This window comes from Orussus abietinus, unplaced genomic scaffold (genome assembly GCF_000612105.2).
Source record: "Orussus abietinus isolate OABI.00-Male unplaced genomic scaffold, Oabi_2.0 scaffold5, whole genome shotgun sequence".
Taxonomy (NCBI): Eukaryota; Metazoa; Arthropoda; class Insecta; order Hymenoptera; family Orussidae; genus Orussus; species Orussus abietinus.
In genome coordinates, this window is record NW_019394929.1 from 2,506,255 (window position 1) to 2,527,451 (window position 21,197).

Below are 21,197 nucleotides of genomic sequence, written 5' to 3' on the forward strand. Positions count from 1 at the left end.
CACGGTAATTTTCTCGAGCGGGCCCGCGGATTTGACTGCCAAAGCAGGTGCAGAAGGCATCCCTCGATGGCCTCGTTAAGGCGCAGGGAGAGGGTGTCACCGGTGGCGGTCCATAGATCTCGCGACGTTAAATTCCCCCCGAGAGGCCCTGAATGGATCTGGCCGACGTCGAACGCGAAATGGCCCGATCCCTGGTTTCGAGGTCCAGGTCGAGGGTTTAAACTCCGAGGCGCGACGTCGAACCGCTGATCCGTCTCGGCGAGACAATGGATTTTGGCCGGCGCATGCCGGGCTCCCAGGAACGATAAATCGGCCCCGAATTTACGCGCTCTCGCCATTGAGCCGTTCCCGGCGTCGCGGCCAATCCAAACAGCGACGCGAAATGGGGCGAGCTGGACCAGGATTAAACGGGACCGGGGAAAGGGTAGGCGGCGAACGCAAATAGCGCAAGTTCAACGGCAGAAAATCCCGACATGGCGGCAACTTCGGTGACGTAGGCGGCCAGGAGATCTTGGGAACGAGAGGAAGGCCTCGAGGGTCGCGGACCTCATCTGGATTCTTGAACCACCTCCGAATCGACTCGATGAAGAATAACGAAACTCCTCCAGAAGTGGGACAAATCGCATCGAGAATTGGTTCACCGGAGTTCGGGGCTACGTGGATGATTCTTCTGGTTCTAGCATCCTCGGATGTGGAATCTCGCGTTATCGATTCCGATTTTGCCGGTCCAGTTCGCTCGAACGATACGGCGCGGTGGATCGGGTCGATTGGGAGCAATCGAGGCCTCGCGAGAGCTGGGTCGAGCGGGACGAGGTTAGGGTTCGACGTGGGTTCGTCGCATGCATCTCAGGGACTAATTAACGGGCAATTCCGCGAGATTCCTCCGGGATAAGCCACGTAGTTGGCGGGCATTCCGGGTGCTCGTGGAGCCCGATTTCTATCGGGGTCAGACCCTCGTAGAAAGTGCACCTCGTAAGGTGCAGGTCGCATCGAGGGGATCGTTTTGCTTATTTTTCCCAGCTGGAACGAAAGTACCGAAATAGACGCATTGCGGGGAATGTCGACGCACGACCTTCCACGTTGAACTTCCTCGTGTCCACTCCGTGTTGACCGTCGGTCGAGTAACCGGCCAAGCCTGAAATCCGTTTGATACGGAACGCTGAACTTGACCCAGCGGAAGCCGCACTAATTCTAAGTACCACTCTTTGTCACGAGTACGTCGTAACGAGTGTTGCGCCTCGACCGCTCCCACGCCGAAGAGCCGAGAGAGGGAATGTAACGTATCGATCATTGTTAACAAATTCACGAAGCTCCCGCTGCACGAGGTGCACGAGGAGCAGTGCACCTTTAAATGCACCGCGGCATCCCGTATCGACGTATCGGCCCAGAATTCCAGGCATTTTTTGTCCCCCGTCGCGTTGACATTTTTACGGGCAAATAAGAGCGCGTGCGTCGTATTACTCCCGGGAGGAAAAGAGAACGATAAAAAAGGGATGCCTGATTGCGCTGGTCAGGCACCGCGAGGAGAACGGCGCACCTTTCCTTTCACCTAGATTTGCATCCCGATGCATCCATCTGTCGGTCATGGATCATGGGCCGAGCGAGGCGCGACTTCCGCTAAAAATGCATCCGCGAGTCGGCGTCGTCGAGAGGGCGTACCTTTTGCATAATTGCATCGAGAGGCGAGGGGCGGAAAAGCCGCGGGGGCAAGGGCGCAATTAAGGCCGCTATTAGTCGATACTCGACGTCGCGAGTGACGTCCGGGATTTGTCGGAACCCGGGAATTTCGCGGGGGTTCGATTGGACGTAACGAGTACGCGCGTACGTACTTCTGGGCGGCGGATTAAGCGAAGTTTGTTTATCGAGGGTGGTGCGATTAGTCGGTAGGTTAGTTTCGTTACTCGGCGGTGCTCCTGGCCAGAATCACGGTTAGCTTAAGCGGGATCCGTTTTGCATACCGCCGAGCAATCAGCCAGGCGGTACCCTGACCTCTCTTCGGTCTTGCGTGCATCCACCCACACATTCCGGAAGTCCCGTAATCGTATTACCTGGACTACCTTTGCCGAAAACCCGCCGGCCTTAAGCCTGGACATCCGGATGCGCGGGGCGTTTCATATTTAACGTTAAATCCGATTTACCTCTCTTTGCGCGCTTTATCAGCCCTATTTACGAGCTCGTCGAGGATCTTTCGCGCTCCCCGCGAGCGCCGACTTTCCAGGGGTGACTTTTCCCTCCCGACTTCGACCCCTCTCCGGAAGAAATTCTCGTCGGTCGTATTCCCGAGGAAAATAATTCGGCGGTAAATTCCGAAGTAATTAGTCCAAGTCGAGCCACCACGTGGGGTAGTTTGCCCTTCCTTGGCAGGCCGCGACTACCGTTGCCGGTAGTTCTCGGCTCGGCGGACATTTTGCCTAAGATGTTTCGCGAACCCCATCCCTTTCCTCGCACGTAGGCGCCCCGGGAGGTGGGAAGAGTCGCCATTAGCCGTATATCCTCGTTTCCTCCTCGGTGTCTTCGCCAATTTTCCGAGCTCGCCGGCAGGCGCGCGGTCGCGATGTTAAAACTAATTTAAACAACCTCTTAACGGCCATTGTACACCGCACGTTCCGCAAACTCCGTAACTTGGGCGCGGCGCACCCTCCAGGGTGGGTTTGTGGCCCGACGGAGGAACCTACCCCCGGTTTTAGCTAATTTTGACTACCGCCGGGGTGGAGGCCCCCGAAATCCCATTTTCTCGGATTAGCGGTACGTTTCTACTCTCTCCTTCCGTTTGCTAATAATCCCTGTTCTTCCTCTACCGACGGCGGACCGTTCGGAAATTCCGCGATGTAGCCAGACGGGACGCGATATTAATCGCGAGTGATTCCGCAGAGGTGGAAATCACATCCACCGGTGTCGTGGAAAATAGACCTCCGAGCTATTCTTCGAGAATCCCTCGTTAATTCTAGGTATTCCCTGGGCCGTTTAAGTCCTCGCTAGCAGGACGAGACGTTCGATTCGATCCTACGGGACTCGAGACCCTCCTATCGATTTTCAATTACCCCTCGGCTTATTATGCGTTCGCGCGAACACGACGCATTCGGTCCGGACTCGATAACGGCCAGGCCCATCGATAACTCCCACGACCGCCGTTGTGTGCTCGTCTACTTCGCGACGGGAATAAATCGCGGACTCGACTTCCGGTTTTCCAGCACAGGACCTAACTCCCCGTTAGATGAACGCGACTTCTGGGTCGAGTCCTTTATCTACCTTGCCCTGTTCCTAGTGACTCTCCTGCTACTCTCGACTTCCTTGATCTTTGAAAACATCGAAATTTCGTGCACGTGAATTTTTTTTTTTTTTTTACGCCGTTGCGGGTAATAGTTTCAGGATACGTGGATTTTATCATTGATAACGTGACCCGTGGGGTGGACAATTTTATAAGATTCGAGCCAGGGGTGAAATATGGGAAGAATTTTTACACCTCCTGGCCATAACCTACGCGCTCCCTCCGGTCGATATCGGATCCATTTTCACGCGTCGACGTCCCCCGTTCTCCAATTTCCAATAATGCCACACGGCGACACGCCACTTCGACGGGATTACAAGATTATCCCGCGTGTACCGCTGTTAGGTCTCGCTTATGAGACACGAGCTGCTTTGAAAGCTTCGCGAAATCCTCGCTCGCTGGTCCGCGGTGTAAAGAGGACGGATGCGGATCCGGGCTTTATGATGCCTGAAAAAGGCTCGCAAGGCACGCGAATTATCCGGGATATGCCCGCCATTTTCCAGAAAATCTGCCGGCCTGTGTTCTTTGCACATTCCTGGGGGCCGCGTTATATTTAGGGCCGATTTGAGGAATTCCAAGCGCGCCCGTTGCGAAATGCTTGAAAAACGAAGAACACGGTGGACGATTTATTTCCTGTAAATCGAGAGAGGAACCAGCGGCGTAGGAGGAAAATCGTCTCGATCGTGCGAGTCCGAGTTGCGGTACAAAGTGGCTGGAGGGGCAGCAGGAAAATTTACCAAAGCGAGGAATCCCGTTTCTCCGCGAATTCAGGAAAAGGAATGCCCTCACTTGGACGTATGTATTTCCGCGGAACGGTCGTACACAAAACGATACGTTCTCGTGGCCGGAAGAAGAGGGGACGGAAGAGCGGAAGTCGGGGATTCTTTTCGTGGGTTCCGCGCGGATTTCCCTTTGCCAGCCTTAAGAACTCTCGGGGTATCAAAGCACTTTCCGCCGGAATCTAATAAAAACTTTGCTTTCTGTTCCAGAGCAGCAGCGGCCCCTGATGTCGAACCCCCTCGCCATTTCGGTGCTCGGTAAGTTTATTATGACGTCTGCGTTACGTTTCTTTCCCCCTCGCCCCTTTCTCTCGCTCCCTAATTGCCACGATTCTCGTTAAGCCGTAATTGCGATACAGCCCAGGAGAAATGGCCGGAAAATTCGGCACCGAGGAAAATCCTACACCGGACTTTGTTGCCGTTTCGAACAGCGTTCGTTGCCGAATCACGCGGCGAACTCGTCTATCGTCGTTTCCGTGCAACCCCCGACGCAAAATATTCCCGAAAATAGATGCAGAGCGGCATCCCTAGACGTCGGTTCGTCGCACCAAGGGGGCGTTGCTCCGTACCCGCCGCGAGGGCGAAACCACCCCTAGGAGACGTTCCTCGCGTCCCGAGGGGTGCTCGGCGAACTTTTAATCCGCTTCTTCGACGAGGTCCTCCTCCTTCCCCCTGTTTCCTTTTCTATTCCTCGCCCTATCGCGACCCCGAGCCGTGAAACTCCGGCGATCTAGGTGGCCTGGATGCTCGCAGCCCGAAGCCGCGGAATTCAATTAATTTCGAGAGATCTCTCGCCTCCCTAACCCTCCCGCTCTCGAACCTCCTCCCTCTATCGGTTCTCGTATTCCATCGAGTCCCCTGGGTCGGTCGCCCCCTCTCCCCAGACCCGCGAAAGCCCCGAAATGGGTCCCGGGTACCGGGAAAGACGAAATTCCCCCTTTGTCGCCGCTCCGTCGCCGGAGAAACGCGGAAAGGACGAAATTCTACCCCTCGCTTCGATCCCTTCGCTCCGTTTTTCCCTTCCGGCCGTCCGCCACCCTCGTAACGAGTTCCCTTGGAACAATGGACTACGTTTTCCGGTCACGGGTCGAAATAATCAGCGCGAAGTGCGAGTTAAGAGCGAGGACGGTGTCTTTTCCGCCGACTCCTCGTTATTATAATTTACGACAAGACTGGGCAATTTCTCAAAAAGACGCGGAATTCTTGGAGCGCGAGAGGAAACGGAGGTTTCACCTTCGCGTTTCGCGTCTTCTCGGATCTCCTCTCCCATTTTTCCCCGTCTAATCCGTTAATGCGCAACGGAATTTTTTTCCGAGTGTCTTCTTCGGATCTCGTTCGCGTGATTTTCCGCGATTTCGATCGGGTCGCGCGAAATGAGTTCGCGTAGCGGGTGTAACGATGTCCGCCGTTAAGTTCTCATTGTTCCTCCTAACGGGCCAACGAACATCATTATACCCGGCCGTTTCACTTCTTATTACGACCTCGCTCGGGCGGCACTCCTGGATTTCTCGGTCTCTTTAAAGCGAGCTCACGACTCGGAGCCGGGATCCCTCGAGGGGGCGAGAAAAAAAGGAAACGCGAGATCCTAATCGCTGCATCGATCCTCGTCCTCCTCGGCATCCCTCCAGCCCCGACGTCCCTCGGGCTCTCGGTGTTTCCGAATCTGCATAATTCACCCCCAGAACTTCCTCGAAAATCCGAAATCATCCAGGAGGTCCTTGCCGGGTCTCCGGGTCCTCGAGGTCCTCCCCTGCACTTAGTTAGATGCACTTACTCTTGAAATCCTTCCCGAAATCGTCGGGGTCGGTCTTCGGGCCGGAAGAGTCTCCTCTTTTACGAGACGGCTCTTACCTATTGAATCCTGATAGGACCCCAAGGACCCCGAGGTTCGAGGATCGCACCTGCGATCTTCGGGGCCGATAACGAGGCTCCCATCTCGCAGCGGGCTCTTCCGATCCCGGGAGCCATTTGCTCCGGAAACACCCCCGCACAGATGTTCTTTCTTCAGGGTCTGCCGATCTCCTCGAAGATCTAATTCCGGCTAGCCCATTTCATCTGCCCCTTCGAGTTCCATTTCTTTCCGAAGGGCGCACCCTCCGGGGCGACCCTTCTTCCGGGCCAGATGGTGCCCCGCTGTGCCCACCCCCGCCCTAGATCAAATTCCTGCCCCGTCGGAAAATTTACCCAAAGAACCGAACCTCCACCCCTCCACCTCGTCTCCAGGGGGCGGTTGTTAATCCATCGAGCGGCGGCCTCGAAAATTCCACCTCCTTGGAAATTGGCAAATGCCTCGAACTTGTTACGGACTCCGGGAAACTATTAGGTTTACGGGGAGTTTGCATTTTCTGCGAGTTTTCGATCGCGCCGGCGGAGGGAAGTCTGGGCGAGGGGCGGAAATAACTCGAACTCGGAAGTTTTCCCCGTTTTACGGCCCTGGTACGCCGGACCGGGAAATCCTTCCTCTCTTTGCGCCAATTATTCTTGAACGTAACGCTCGTACGTGCTTACGATCCCGCGTCAGGGGTCGAAGTTCACGTCGAGGTGCGCGCCAAGTACGGAACGCGTCCTCGGAGAGGGCTACCCGAGTTTCGACGGTTATGGCAAGTTCCGCGATGCTTGCAAGTCGAAACGACCGCAAGGCCGGAATTTCGCGGGGTCCTCGGAATAAGGGGAGATCCCTCCCTTCTGGAGCACCTACCCGAACTCTGCCCGTTTCCGCGACATATCGCAATCCGACCGCCTGGAGGACCCCTTTCCTTCGTCCGGCAATATGGCGGCGCGTAAACGAGCCGCCCCTCCGGCTTTGAGTAACGAAGCGCCCTCGACAAGACTTTAGGGTGCCATGAAATCGTCATGCACGTCACGCGCGGTCGAGGCGATCAGGTGATTCCACCTGGTGGAGGGGATGAAATGACCGCGATTAAACGGAGTACCCCACGGTGGAAAATTCAACGTGTTTGAGATTACGCTACGTGGGGCGAGTTCTTTATCGGGGCTCTCTGAAATTCTCACAGGGTGCGGGGTAAGAGCGATCGTCCATGGAAAATTAACGCAGAGTGGGGTATTTCGAGGAGTCCTTGCGTTGCGCGTTTCGGCCGCGTCGAGGAATTGCAATTTTCGCCCCCGCGCCTCCTATTTTTCCCAGGGGATCCTGCCCGGCTCGGCGCTACAATTTACGAGCGATCCCTTGCCCATTGATCCCGAATGATCCCCGGAGCAAAGGCCGCCCTCAAAGAGGCATCCCTCGGCATAGGGGTGGGCCTTAAGATCGCGCTCTTCTTTAAGGCTGCCCTTTAAATTACGACCCTCGGAACAAACAGTCGGGACCTTATTGGGGTCTGCGGATTCTGGGGGTGGTCGCCACCCCTGCAGGGGCCTCGGCGCGAAACTTCGGGGCGAAGCTTTTCCCACCCTTCCCGCCTGACCGGAAGAGGAGCTCTTGGCGCATCCTATTCCTAAGATGCACCGGTTACCAGGGTTACCGTGGTCTCCCGAGGGAGGAGCACCCCTCGCGACGGGGGTGCACCTTCCTAGGGGGTGACGACGATCCGCGGGCCGAATAGCCGGATACTTACGGACCCCGATCGATTTCCTTGAGATTAGGGGAATATATTCCCTGGGCGAGCGGGTATCGCGCATTTATTTTCCCACCACCCCGAAGGAGTGCCTGGTAATAATGTATTCCGCCCTCGTCCACCCTGTCGCCCTTGGCAGCGCTGCAGCCCTGACCACCCTCGCTGCCAAAATCGGGAGAAAATTGTCGGAAGCTGATCGATCGCGTCGCCGTCCAATTTTCTTCCCCGATACGTTACCTCCACCTTTTTTTTCCTTTTTTTCCTCCAAAGTTTCTCCTCTTCCGAAACTTTACCCGACTTCTTGGAACGACCTGCCGGGTGGATGACACCAGGGGGTGATCGCAAAAATTCGAAATGACTCCGGAAGAGGCGAAACAACGACCCTGATACCTCGCTTGACCGTAAGGAGATTACCTCAACGTAGACACATTTATTTCCCCACTAATCTCGGAATAACGGGGAGCCCTCGCCGTAGAAAGGCAAATGGCGGCTCGTGTCTGTTCATTTGCATGTTCGCGACGTGGGGACATGTGAATGGGGGAGGAGCTCCTTTGTCCTTATAACCGAGTCCCATTTTCTTTCCTCGGAATAAAATCCAGGAACATATTCGAATAAACCTGCCCTTCCGGATTAGTCATTTTGAAAATTCCTTTTTTACGACCATCGCGGACTCGTTCGTATCTCCGAGCCGGTGATACGGTCTCATACTCCGGGATATTAGTTGCATAATGGAGAAAAAAAAATTATTAATATCGAGGAATATTTTTCTTTCTTTCTTTTCCGGTAAACGGATGGTCGGAATGGGGGATTATCGGCAAGGAGGGAAAAAGAAAGGTGAATGGGGTTTCGGGCCGATGCCGCGAGCATCGGTGCGTGGGGATTTATGATTTCATCTTAGGGATGCGAGTCGAAGGGGATCGGAGTTCTGTATTTCATTTCCTGCCGGCTCTCCGGCTGTGCCTGCGAACGGTAAATCGCGGGATACTCGACATAGCATATAATATACATAATATAACATACATTTCCTGCGCTCAACCGGGGTTAGCCATAACGGCCAATGACTTTATAGGGTCCCATTCGGCGCTCCCTTTTTCTGTCGAGGAGGGATCGGGCGACACTTTCCGGAATGGGAAATATCTCTGGCTCGCGAAACGGATTTATCGCCGGGCCGAAATTATTCCCGAAGCGGCGACGGAAGGCTCCCCATTTTTTCCCCCATATTTCGCGAGACGTCCTCGTCAGGAAACGTCAAATCGAAGACGTCAACTGTGCCTGGGAAGCGCACTTGGAGAGTCAAGAGGCGGCCGAGCGTTGAAAATGAAATTGTCAATTCCCTTTGTAGAGGATAAAGGTGTGCACTTAGCCCGAGGTAAAGGACCAAAGCCGAGAGTCCTTGGCCAAGCCGGGACCTTGGCTAGGCCGAAATTAAATATTCTCGCAATTAATCTTGCATTTATGAGGTCGGCTCGGAGGTGGGGAAGGGGACCGTGGAAAGCGACATCCCGATGCAGGAAGGACCGGCGACGGGGAGAAGGAACTTGGTGGTGTCCTGGGAGGGAGAATCCTGTAGCCATGGGGACAAGCTGACTCATGGGGCGGCCACCGATGCAAGGAAGGAGTGAGAGAAAGAGAGGGAAAGGCGCAGGAGAAAGAGCAGGAAGGAAGAGGGGCTCTCTTTCGGGGGTCGAAGACCCTTCGAAGGATTTTGCTTACCTCCCATTGTCGGAAGACCCGGCCCAGGAGAGGGAGAGAGTGACTCACCGCGGCGCGAAGGGGGAGGACATCCTAGGAAGGACCTTTTTGCCATTCCGGGGAAACTTGTTAACGACGGAACGATGCGACTGACGGACGAGGAATTAAAGACGATTTCGGTTTTTCGAGGACCGACGTAATCGGGGTGAATCGAGGGACAATCGCCGACGTCCTGGCCAGGGGCATAAAAATGCCGTGGCCATGGTGACAGGCTGACTCACGGGGCGAGCCGCTGAAACGCGGCGAAAGGGAAGGACGGGAAGACGATAGGAGAGACTCGCCTCCGAGGGTCGAAGATCCTTCTCAAAGGACTTTGCTTTTCTCCCATTGTCGAGGAAAACGGCGGGGAAGAGCGGGCGAGAGTGACTCACCCGGAGGAGAAAGTGTGAGAAGGACCCGTTGTTTCCCCCGATTCGATCGCAAACTCCGAGACGTATCCTTCGTATATCTCGGCCTTTGTCGGCCGAGGAGGGGGGTAATAAGGATGCAAGTCGGCCCGAAGTCGGCGGGGACGAAAATCCTCGGAAGGACTTCGCCGACCCCAACGGAGCCCGTCGTTCCCTTTACGAGCAATCCACTTCGGCTGCTACGCCGATAACCCGGCCGTTCGATTACCGGCCTCTATACGCTCCTTTTTATATCCTGTTTTCTTGTAAACCGGGTTTAACGCGCCCCGGGAAGACGAAGGGCGAGACGTGGCCGCTTCGGAGATGATTCCGCGGAGCGAAATCCTGAATCCTCCGTTTCTGCCTCTGTGATCCTTTCGCATCGAATTTTTCCGCACTCTGCTCCTCGAGTGCAAGGATCTAAGCCGGGTTTAAGCCGCGGTTTCATTCGGCGTTTGTTTCTCCATTTTTTCGGAGAGGACAAAATCCAATCGGCAAAAGACTCGGCAGGAGCTTTGAATCGATCCTAGAGGAACTTCATCTACGTCCCGGACTCCTGTTCTCTTTTTCTCTCTCTCAAAACGCCAGGCCGTCAAAAACAAAAGAGCTTCCCCCTGCCGCTCGACAAGAAAGATTTCCCGGGACTCCCGTTATTTCTGGGAGTCTTTTCCCGCAGACGGAGCCCAGAAACTCGAGTTACGAGCCCTGACGAGGGCATTGTCTTTCGGGAAATAAGATTTTCCCGGGCCAGGTGTTCCGAGGTACTCTCCTAGGCGGGAGTGACGAATCGAAATCAGGGAAAAGTTCGAGCGCCTCGCGCAGGCAAAGTTACGTCCTTGTTTCCTTTCGGGAAAGTGCCTCTCTCGGATTAACTCGCAAAGAGGAAGTCGCGGATCGACGCTTTTGGGAATACAGGAAATGGCTCTCCCCCCGTCCTGAACCCCTTGTTTCCGAGCCTCCATGGTGTTCCGCATTTTGGCGAGGAGAAAGGAACTTCCAGAACGAAATCTCTGATTCGCGACCACGAAGGACACCGTTTCCGTAGAATGGAGAAATCCTCCCGAGTCCCACCCCATTAGCGAGTCTCGACCTCGACTCGTGATGGAATAAAAAATAGGAGAAAAAATTAAAAAGCTGCTTCCCCTCGTAATTAGCGGACTGATAGATGCTAGTTCGGGGTCGGATCATAAATCAAGGGTTAAACAAAGGCACGAGCGTGCTCCTCGGGGAGCAATCTTTTCGCGGCAACGACGACGAAGCGGAGCGCCCCGAAGAGGGGCTCGACGGGACTCGGGGAGGGTTTCGCCTTGGTTTTCATTTTTCATCCGTTTTCTCGGATCGCCCCCCGCGACGGGATCTAGACCGCATCTATGTCTCCGAGCTAGCAAAGTATCAACCGAGCTTCCCCGCAATAATACCCGAGGAGCCGTAATAGCGCCGGTGCAGAAGCGGTGCTCGAGTAATCATCTCAGACAAGCAACCACCCCGGTTTCCTTATACACCGGGATAGACAAAAGAAAAGTATGGGTTTATTCCGCGGCTAGGTAGCTCCCACGGCGGTTTCCCGAACGGGGAGGGGAAGGAAAATGCGCCGAAGGAGGAGACAGAGAAGAACGGAGGAAACCCTCGTTCAATTCCGCGCCTCTCGTGCGGCTTGTACCTCGTTACTCGATGCGACGTGGAGGCAATTCGAAGGAGCCATTACGCTCGCAAGTGCCGGGATCTTTAAGGTTCTTGTCTCCGGCGATGAAGAGCCCGGGGAACGGACAGAGGGATGGAATGGACAATGGCATGGAAATGGCACGAAGACGGAGGCCGGCGCGATTGATCGGGGAGGCGAGGGTGCGCCGAGGAAAGAGGTAACTTGTCCTTAGGGGATTAAAAGAGAGTGCTCGATTAACCGGAGAACGGCGCATCGCGTGACATCTGCAGAAGGAGGTTATTATATCGAAGGGAGAATATTCAAGCGAAAATGGCGGGGTGGGTCTTGAGCTATGGAAAATTTTGCGACCCACCCTCGATCGACGACTGGATCTCTCGAGCACTTCCTTCGCACTTCCTTCCCGTTCACGAGAGATCGACTCTCCGTATGGCACCCCTCTAACTTTCATCCCCGTTATAATCGCGCCCACCCTCGGAAAATGTCGAGACTCTCCCCGCTCTCGGCAATGCGGAAATCCGCGCCGGAGGATTTCCGAATCGCCGGAGCGAGGGCGCCGGAATCGGCGAGATCGTCCCGCGAGTGTGACACGCGTGTTCCGCACTTTGCCCCGATAATTCCCCTTCGGGTGTCGAAGATCCTCGAGGTCCTCCATCCAGGAGACCCTCTGGACCCTGATCCTGCCACCTCGTCGCGTGAGATCCGCTTCCTCCCCCCTCGGCGGGCTCTTCTGACGCGCGAAGGGGCGCTTTGAAAGAACGGAAAAGAGGGACGAAGAGGGATCGCTTAAATTCCACCCGCGAGCTGCGGTTGTCGCGAACTGGGCAGAGTTTCAAATTTTTATGAAAATTCTGGACACTCGGGGACCGTAAAACTTGCATCCGGGATTCCGCGACCGGATGCAGGTTCCGTCGCTGTACTCGCGGCATGACGGGCCGTCGTTTTGAAGTATGTAATCCCCCTTGAAAGTTGGAGAACTCCGAGACCTCGAGGAGCCCCTGGATCTTGATCCTGTCGCATCTTCTTTACACTCTTCCCGCGTAATGCTCTTGCATTACTCTTTTATCGTTGGAGGCGGGAAATGCGCCAGAGGGTTTCTTCCCGAAGAGGAACGACTTCGCCGGAGTCGTTGTAGGTTCTTCCTCGCTATTAGTAAATTTAACGTTTCGTTAAAACATCGATCCCAATTTTCGCGGAGTTACCTCTCGGCAAGACATTACGACGCAGCCGAGCGCACCGGATTCGCTCTCGAAGCTCTGGGTATCCTCGAGATTTCCGAAATCCCCTAAATCCTGATCCCGTTGCCGCTTCCATACACTCCTCGTACGCAATCCACTTCCGCTCCCCGGTCCCCGTACCCCGGGACGTGGAGGAGCGCGGAACGCACCGGCGGAGGGGTCTTTGGGGAAGAGGGACGATCGTTTAAACCCTTTACACGAGCCGTTTGTCGCAGACAGGAAATCTCAAATTTAGCGGAAAATCCGCGTGGGGAGGGAAGATCCGCGCATTCCTTAGCTCGCGCGTAACTTTCGGGTTCCTGCGGCTTTCGGAGCTCGCAAGCTCGATCGCGTTTTCTCGTACTCGGTAGACTCGAAGCTCGCTAATTCCCTCCGTGCCTCTTCCGTTATCCACTTTCGGGGACGCTGGTAGGACGATACGGAAAGAGGTTTGACGCAACCAAACGTGGCAATCCGAAATTCCCTGACAGCTTTCATGGTGATTCACCGAGGGGGCCGGAATTCGCGTCAACCACGAGGGGAGATGTCCTGAGATTCGCTCGAATTACGTCAATGTTGACGCTCGCGAGAACGCGTGCAGATCGATAGGCGAGCTTCCGCGTCAGGGTAATGTCGAGCTATCGTGAAATACGAGCGCGCCGGGGCTCCGACTTTGTCAGAGGAGCTTTAACCCGAGGGGTGTCCGGTCAAGGGGTGCCATCGCGAAAGCTCGCGTTCGAGGGGGCGTGCGAAAGCTTTGGCCTCTGCGAGCATCCGCGTGCGTGGGCGTGCACGCGCGAATTCACCCCTGCACGCGAACGCGCGATCACGAGAGATCAAGATCTCGGAAAAGCCGAGATTCGACTAGCTCGGAAATGAATCGCTCACCTCTCCCCGGTGCCTCGTGAAAAACGAGCCAATTCGAATTAACCCTATTCAGAGCCCAGAACTGCTGAACATCGAAAGGGGTTAGATCTTCGGGGATGAAAAGCGCGAGTAGAAACTAACCGGGATAATTTACGCAGTTCCCGATTAACCGCGTCGTGGGAAAAACGACTTCATGTTACCGCAGTCGAATGCACATTTGCGGGGGTGCCGGTCGGAGGTAGGGTGCGGCCATTCCGCGGCGGGCATTACGCCGCGCCAGACCGCGTGGCGCCGACGTTTCACCTCCTTCTTACGCGTCCCGGAACTCCGTCTGAATACGACCGGACCGTTTCCACTTCTTCCGGGGATATTGGTCTCTTTTCTCCGAAATGTCGAGCAAGTTGCAGTGGGTCACGAACAAGGCCGGGGTGCACCTACTGCGAGGGGGAGGAAAAATGTCATAATCGATCGAAGTCGCGGTCGGGACGGGAAGGACGGGGCTGGTAATGACTTCACCACCCGAGAGTTTATAGGTTAGGTGGCTCTTATCGGCGCACTTTTCTCTCACGTAGGCGCTTTTTTGCGGCGCCGCTTATACCGACGGCCCTCCGCCTAATGAAACGATCGATGGCCGACCGATCGACCGTTTAAGGCCGTTTGTCGGAAGGTTCTTTACGCGAAGGTTCCTCGAGAGGACCTTGGCGGTGTTTCAAAACGTCCTCGCACTTTGGCCCCTCGTCACCTGCCGTCCAATGTACGTGCCTTTACCAAAGTCGCGGTTATTTCCGAGTCTCCGTATCGTTTCGTATTATCGAGTATCGGCATTATCTCGAGACGCGGCGAGAGGTATTGGCCGGCCTTGCCAGTTTCCGCGATTAACCACGAGAGTGCTGAATAGCGGTCTTATCGCCGGATTTCCACGGATATTCGACGCGCGAACGGCCAATATCGAGGATGATCGGTAAATGATGATAATGCACATTCCCGCGGAAACGAGCCTCGGGGTAAATGCGGTTTTTGTCCCTTCGCATCGCTGCACGCTAAACTCGCGCATGCCGATATTGCAACGCGGCTCGATATTCCCGTTGCCGTCCAATGGGAAATTTTATACAAATACGTAATCACGCGAATATCACGCCGACTCGATTCCATCGCCCCGCAACGAGTCCGACGAAACTTTAACCATTTTTTTGTTTTTTTCATATCGAGTTAATATGCAAAATAAAAATAATTCCTAATCGCGAATCTCCCCAAGTCGGCCCCTTATCGCGAACGAGGGGAATTCTGGATCGTGCTCGGAATCCTTTTCTAAAAAGTTTCCGCGGATCGAAGGAAACGCACTTCGTGAGATCCTTACGGAAACGGGGACCGCTATCTGCCAGATTCGAGGACCCCCTCCCCGCTCGTGAGAAGCGCATACGTGACGAGTATGCAAGGCGGTCCATAAAAAGAAAAATAGAATGATGGTTTATCCCGTCCCGGTCCCGTGAAACTGCCTTGCGTTATTCCCTACACGCCTATGCCAACGTGGTCCTATAAATCGCGCGAAACGAAATCACGAGTCCGCGATAACGGCACCGGTGAGTCAATAAAGTCCGCCATTGCGGGCCCTTATCAGGGACGGTTAAATGCACGGAATCGATGACAATTCAGGAACCGTGCCGAACGGGTGCTACCCTTTGTTAATGCACCGTAATACCGTCCAGGGTCTTCATTACCTTATTCCACTACGCATTACGTCCTCGGTGAATAACTTTCCGAAGTGCCCGGAAGATTGCCAGGGGCGAGGAAAGTTGGTTAAGCTCCTTAAAATAACTCGTATCGAAAGTGCGATAAAATATTCCGAGTAGAACCGCGAAGCTTCGGCGACTGGTATACTGGGATTATAATCCGAAAGTTGTTTAACAGTTTTCCGTGATATACCGAAGGCTTCCGAGGGTGTTTCGGACGAATTCCAGGGTTACGCTCGCGTAACGAGACACCGGGTGTTCGAGGCGAAGTTTCGAGTCCGATATAACGCGGACGGTATACGGCGATGTTCCCCGTAATGGTATAACGGGGGCGGTTAATCGGCTAGTGGGATTTAACGTCGGTCTCGACACGGCCGGCGAAGTTGCCGAAGTCGTTACTACCCGACTCGGTAGTTTTACATTGACTGATAATACGCGCGCGACTGTTTACCATGCGGAAAAATCCTGAGAGGTAGGGAATTTCGCGAAAAGTCCAGCATTTTTCCCGGCCACGTCAACGTGGATATACGGAAAGGGGTCGTCGTATTTTTAACGCCCCTCCCCGCCCTTTGTTCCCCAGGCTTATTTTTATTTCCCTTTCGAGGGGAGTATTAAGCGCAGTTGCAGATATCGGCGCGCTTCTTTACGGCAGTTTTTTATAAGAGATATCGCCCCGTAACGGAGTCGGGAGGATTTATTCCGCGGGGAATTCCCTGTTTCCGTCCCCGAGTTGCATTTCATTGAATGCAGAAAATTCCCCGGTAATAAAACGGCCCGCCAGAGGTAAACTAAGGGATTGTTTTACTTTTTTCATTACCCGCCGACTTTCGCGGAATTTCATTCCCGCGCTCCCTTAGATGGGGTAATGACGATTCGCGAAAGAAATCCGCACGGTTATTAATCTCTCCGCGAGATTAATTATTTCTCGACGTTGTTCGACTTTCTCCACTGGGGGAAGAGTTTATGGAAGCGTTTCCGCCGACCGACTCGTCGGCGAACCTTGAACCTCAAGCCTTGAACTTCTCGCAAGAGCCGCCCTAATGCACTTTCCGGATAATTTAAGCGATGAGTCTCGTTCGTGCCAAAATGATTCGGTCAAATACCCATTGACCTCCGATTCGACGACCCACGTACGGCGTAATCGGCGTCGCGTCGACCCGTTCGGGAAAATTACTCCCCATGGTAATTTCGGTCATAACGAGCTAACCCGTTCAATTAAATTTCCCGCTTGGATCGCAGGCTTTGTTTCCCGGGTTTCTACAACCCTTTCCGACCGGGAACTTCAAGAGATACGGCAGGAAGATTTAAGACAAGCACCTGTGCTCGATCTCACCGATCATTCCGAGGGGCCAGCGAAGTTGGGCCGATATCATTAATCAGGTGTAATGGATAGTTCATGGCCCCATCCTCTGCCGACGTAATTCATAATCCCACGGGCAATGCGCTCGAAGAAAAAATTAATAGTAAGGAAAGAAATTATGAGAAAAGCTCCAGGAACCTTGAATAACGAGGCCATCTTCGGCATCTTCGAGCTGTTATGAAAGCCGCGCGTAATTAGTTTCGCGCAGGAGGAATTTCTCAGGAATTTCTGCAGACCGTCGTTAAATTCCTAAGCCCTGGGTACAATTAATCCTCTTCCGGAGCTTTCATTTCGCCGCCCGGAGTAAAGCCGTGACGTGGAGGATGCCGGCATCGCGTTTAATGAAAAATCCCGGAAGAGTTAGGGATTTGTGTCCGTAAGACGCAAGGATAATGACGAGGTGAACTCGACTCGTTAAGAGACGGTCTCGCCGTCGTCTCGTACGAGGGCGGAAAGTACACATCATTACGAGCCTCCTAAGTTCCTGCCACAGAAATTGACGCAAATAAAGGGAAAGCGCGAGAGGGTGCAACAGACTTCTGTCGAAATCAAATCCCGCGAGTAAACGAATATATTACTTTCCGGAGATAACGACTCATTTTCGCCATTGGATCGCTTTTCGAAAAATCGAGGGTCTCCAGGTTTCATAATTACAAGGGGTCCTGACATCGTCCTTTCGCCTCGTGAGGGAGTAAATGCCAAATGGGGGGTTAAATGCCGGGGAGGGTTGGAAAAAATATCTGATTACCGGAGTCATTACGGAATGGCGAGTTGCGTCGCGGCAGAAAACGACGTCGATAAAAGGAACGCATGCAACGTCCCTCGGCTCGGAAAGGGATGTCAATGTCGTTTCCGACAACGCAAGGGTGAACGAAACGGGGCAAATTAACGCGGGGATATTAAGCCGAGAGGGCGACTACCGGAAGCACGGGGGTGGCTCGCGAAAAACGCGAGTCGCGTCCTCCTCATTAAGGCGATTCGCGGCGGACGAGAAATTGCATTAAAACTAATAACCACGAGGACGCCTAATGAAATAATCCTTGCCGGAAACGAGAGAAGGGGTGGGTTCATCCACCGTATTTGCCTTCGCTCTGAGGAGAAAGTACCTACCCTGTTCCAGATCGCTCCAGCGTGCGTCACATTGAATGCCCTTCCGTGAATAATGCCACAGGGAGAAATAATTAGAAAAAAAAAAAAATTAAACAAGGCGAGTGCTTCCATGGACGCAAAAATCAGACATCCGACGTAGGATTCCAAAATCCCGTCAAGAACCCGATATCCGAAGTGACATTGTTCTCGTTCGATATCCAGGAGGGTCACAATCGTTCCAAATGGCCTAACCCTTTTAAACAACCCCGTCGACCTAAACATCATCGACAGCGCCTTAAAAAGCATCAGGAGAGCTTTTCGGGCGCGACTTGGAAAAGCCGAGTGTTTTGCACCCCGTCGTCTGGGAGGCCTTCGATTTTCGATACGTCCCCGTCACGTCGCCCGGAGAGCTCCTCTATCTTCGCCCCCGCGTTTCTCTATTCGACGTCTCCCCTCTCTCTCCCTCCTATTCTCTCGGTGTCCTCTTTCCCCGTTTCCTATTTATTTTTCCGCCAAAGTGCGTTTCGAGCGCTTGTCCGGAACAGGCGCGACACGTACGCAGTGCACGCGTCGCGAATGCGCGGACGAAAAGGGTCGCGTATCGCGCCGTGCCCGGGATGCACCTTGGCGCATCCCTGGGGCACCCCGATGCATCCATGGCGCGCGTCGACGCGCACACGGGTGACAACGCGGTTGCACCTCAAAGAGAAAATTGCCATTCTCGGGGCGGCACGCCATTCAATTCCCCGTAACGACCTATCGATCTCGCGGAAAACGGAATTGCGTTGCGCGGCCGTTAATTCCCGTTTTCTATTCCGTTTTGCCCTGAACTATGATTTGCATTCGTAATGCCGTTTTACGGGATTGTCCGCCCCTCGCCGGTCCGCGGTCGTACCTGTACATTGCACCGTTCACCGACCAAGGGTGGCGAAGAGAAGCGTCGGAACTGTACCCTTTCGCCCTTAACGCTTTAACGACGGCGAGGACGTTTCGCGCCGATACGAGCTCCGACAAATCGTACTCACCGCGGATCGCATAATTATCCGGCCCGTTCCATGATTTCCTCCAAATATTGACACGTCGCGGAGCAAAGGGGCGACTCTCCGGCAAGACCTGCGAGGGAATAATCCGCGAGAGCGAAAAGCGCACTCTCTTCCTGCTTTCCATTCGGGGGTGGGAGAGCCTTATCTCGGGAATTCGCAGGCCCCGCGAGGAATCCTGACGATCGGGAGAGACGTGCCAATCGCGGGGCTTGGAAATCCATTTTGGAATTCAAATGTCCCGGAACGACGAGAGCGGCATTAATCGATCCTCGTCGCGGCTGTTTGCCGATCGGATGAAGGAGCGAAGGTGCGGATCGTTCGAGGGAGCGCGAGCGAGAGAGGGCGAAGGGCGATCCAGGAGGTGCGAGAAGGACCACCCGAGCAAATAACACCGCGAGCGAGACGAACGGCTGCGCCCAGATAGCACCGGCCTGAAATCGCTCTCGACGCGCGGCATCGCGACGCCGCACCGATACAACGCGCGATCGACCATTCGCCGATGGAATTATTGCACCGTGGGCGACGCGGTAATGCATCGCCTCACCTGAAAGTGCCCCCACGGTGCACGCAATGCGCGATGCACGTAACGTATCGCGGCGATACGCAATCGACTTACCGTTGTCCGACGTCGCGATTTACCCGGACGCGTTTCCGCTGGATTTATCCCGGGGAAGCTCGATCGGCCTGCTCGCGATAGTCGCCATTGTCGCGAGCCCCGATAGGCCTTCTTTCGCGTCGGAATATTCCTGCAAGAGAAATTTATTAAGAGGACACTCGAAAGGGCAACGCTCGTGGAAGGGTATCTACGAGTCCGGCTGTCGGAGGGCACGGACGAGTTAAGGAAGTAATTACTTTGAAAATTTAAAATTTCAGGGGTGTGTAAGTAAACGTACAGAAGGGTCTCGGTCGTATCACCAGATTTCGAGTGGACCCTCTGGGAGTCCCTTTGCAGCCGTATCGAGTCTCGCGAGAGCTTTTCCCGTTGAGCGATCATCGGCCGTCCTCTTTGATGGCCAGAACCGTGCGACCGGTTCCATCGGGTCTCTTCCCAGGGGAGGGTCTTTGGAGCTAATAGGATCTCGAAGATCGCGAAGAAACGCCGCGTTTAATATTCCAACGGATCCCTCCGACCGCTCCGCTGCTAAACGCTTTCGGCGAACGCGAGCTTTCGCGTCTTGCGCATCGTCAAAGACCGCCCGACGCTCCTGGGATCCTCCGACGCTCTCGGAAACTAGGAGCCGGGGTTAAGGTTATCTCCGCAATTTATCCGATGGACGGGAGAAACATTTATTCCCGGCACGGCATCGACTCGCTATATCCTCCCTGATACAAACAAGCGCCACTTTTCCTTTCCTCCCTCCGTTAAACGGAACCGCCTCTGTCTCCGCCTGGAAATGGACTTCTCTCGAGGACTCCCCGATCTTCTAAATAAACCTCCCTCGGATTTAAGCGGGCTCCCTTTTCTCCGGAACCTCCATCATGGGGCGAAAAGTGAAAAAGACCTTCCGGAACTCTTTATTGGCTATCAAATTCCGGGAGAATTGGAATTCCGATATTTATGTAAATATATTTACCGACCGGTATCCGCGTTTATTCGCGGCACGTCCCGAACGTTTCGCTTCGCTCCGCGTATATATTAGACGTGGTAAGTAATGTACACAGGGCGAGGGCGGTTACGAACGAGGAGGTCTTACAAACGAGAGTTACAGGTCGTCAGGGGGTGCGGGGCCACCCTCTTGCCGGGGGTGCCGCTCCGTGATAATTCTAGGGTTCTCGACTACGGCCCTCCGTTGTCCCTCTTCCAGCCCTTCGAACTACGGGGAGAGGTTAACGGGTGCTTCTCTTCCGGCCTGCGATAAAGGCCCCGAGTTAATCGCTCCCGATAAATACGACTCCACCGTCGACAATACGTCGTGCCGAATGCACCGAGTGGTACCAATTTTTTTATTCTTGGATATTGCCTAAAAATCACTTTGACATCGTAATGACTCTTCGCTATAACGGTTTGGCGTGGTAGCTTGGATTATTCAAACCAGGGGGTTCCTAGCTAGGGAAACGCGTTGAAGAATGGGTGCCGTAAGTAAAGCACCCCGAACAATGCCACCCCGAACTTCTTGCGTGGAACACGCATCGGCGTTCCTCCCTTGGCGAGCAACCCTCCTTGCGTAAATCGCGCCCTGGGGCCACACTGAAATAACCGGGCCACTCCGCCGCGGAAACGCAAGTGGGCACGGATTCATCCCGGAAACCGGACTTTTCGATTGCGGCAATTTTTCGAAAACGAGGGCTGCACGTCACGAGAAATGTCGAAAAATGACGCGCGATAAGCGTCAAGCCGGATCTGAAAGAAGTGACACGTCCGCGCGTACGTGTCAAGGGTGGAAAGCCAAACAGCGTTTTTTTTTTTACAGGAGAATGTTCGGAGTTTGTTCCGCCACTGAAAACGTCTACGTCTGCATCGAGAGTTAACC

The 21,197-nt window shown here is 54.3% G+C and overlaps 1 protein-coding gene across 4 annotated transcripts in view; it reads left to right on the forward strand.

Moving 5' to 3' along the window:
• LOC105701191 (protein tincar) overlaps positions 1-21,197 on the forward strand; it is an 89,915-nt gene that overhangs the window by 37,852 nt on the left and 30,866 nt on the right. For all 4 annotated transcript variants that reach the window (XM_012427715.1, XM_012427714.1, XM_012427717.1 and 1 more), the window contains one exon: positions 4,258-4,305. The gene's annotated coding sequence lies outside the window, so the exon portion shown is untranslated. The remainder of the gene's footprint in view (positions 1-4,257; positions 4,306-21,197) is intronic.